Below are 1,636 nucleotides of genomic sequence, written 5' to 3'. Positions count from 1 at the left end.
TTGTAAAATCTTTTATGAAAAGTTGTAAAACGATTTACCATTAAAAATTTGGTAAAACATTTTACCAAAACACATAGTGGCTTCCCCTCACCTCATTTAGTACCTAGATAACCGGCTTGGTGCGGTGGGTAGCTAGTGTTGCGGTCACCTTTGCAGACAGTCTGATCATCGGAGGCATCGTTTCAATGACTGGTGCTAGAAGTTCAATAACTGGAGACACTGTTCTTGCCATTAGTATTGGTGGTTTGATCATCGAAGACACCACTTCGGTGGGGGTCACCTGCAGTCCGTTCATTGGAGCCATTGTTCCGACTGCAGGTCCCAGTGGCCACTTTACTATTTTAGTAGTTTACTTGAAAAATTTTATTTGTCATATCAAACACCTTAAAATTTTACTAAAAATGTGAAAAAATATATGCAAAATATTTAAGTTTGAAAATATTTTGCTTCAAAACAAACGAAGCTTAGGTGCACGTGACCAGGTGGAACTAGAAAGTGCTCCAATTGGTAAACCAAAATACCAAACCTTGAAGACAACCAGTGCAGGCGTGAAATGAGGCAAAGAAAAAGAAAATAAAAGAATAAAAGTAAAGTCCAAGAAAACGACTAAGTAAAAGGCGAAAGAATACTTCGCTCTGTGTTCGCCGCATGGCTGCGGTCCAAGAAAATGACTTACACAAGCAGAAGCCGGGCAAGTCCAAGAAGGCGTGAAGTAAACAAAAAGAATAAAAAGAAAAGAAAAGTGAGGCATTGTGACGTTGTGTAGTAAAAGGAAAAGAAAGAAAAGTAAAAGTCAACAAATAAATGAAAGGAAGTTTATTTGTCAATCCTTTTTTTTTTCTTTTTTCCTGAGAAATTATTTTATTTGTCAATCTTAATTGGTGGGCTTGTGGTCTTAATTGGTTGGACAAATTACAACTTACTTACCAAGTTGCTTACATTAGTTTGAACTTTGAAATCCCCTAAAGTAGGCGCGGAGCCAACAATAAAATCAAAACACTCCACGCTTGATACTTGAGAACAATGAAACCTGACATGCTAACCTAACACCAAAAGGAAGGGAAAAAGAAAAACGAAAAAAGAGAAGTTACTACGTAGTCCTTAAGGCCTTATTTGGATTTTTTTTTTTTGATCACTCGTCACTTCCACTCAATTTTCGTCACTCATTATTCATCACTTAAAATACTCCAATTTCTTAATACCCAACCGTCTGGCAATTGTTTTCACTCCACATAACTCAATTATTTCTACTGTTTTGTAGGACCCACACATTGACCCAAAGAAGGCTTTTCTCTCATTTTTTTTCCCTTTTTCCCCTGACTCTTACATCTTTCTCTACCTCTCATTTTTTTTTTTCTTTTTTTTTTCCCCCTTCGTCTTTCTTTGCCTCCCTTGAACTTTTCTCTGCTTTTCGTTTGGAAAGCCATCCTTTTTTTTCTCCTTCGTCTTTAGGATTTTTTATTTTTATTTTTTGTATCTGTTCTCTCTCATGCTTAGATTGGTGGACTGGGTTTGAGACGACTTGTTCATTGACGGTGGTGGATGGCTTTCCATGGTGGCCGTTGATTGGTGGGTTTGGTGGTGTTGCTGTTGAAGTGTGGCTGATAGATTTGAGTTTGCTTTTTTTTTTTTTTTT

This window comes from Quercus suber, unplaced genomic scaffold (genome assembly GCF_002906115.3).
Source record: "Quercus suber isolate HL8 unplaced genomic scaffold, Cork oak 2.0 scaffold_294, whole genome shotgun sequence".
NCBI classification, from domain to species: Eukaryota; Viridiplantae; Streptophyta; class Magnoliopsida; order Fagales; family Fagaceae; genus Quercus; species Quercus suber.
Note: the sequence above shows the minus strand (reverse complement) of the source record.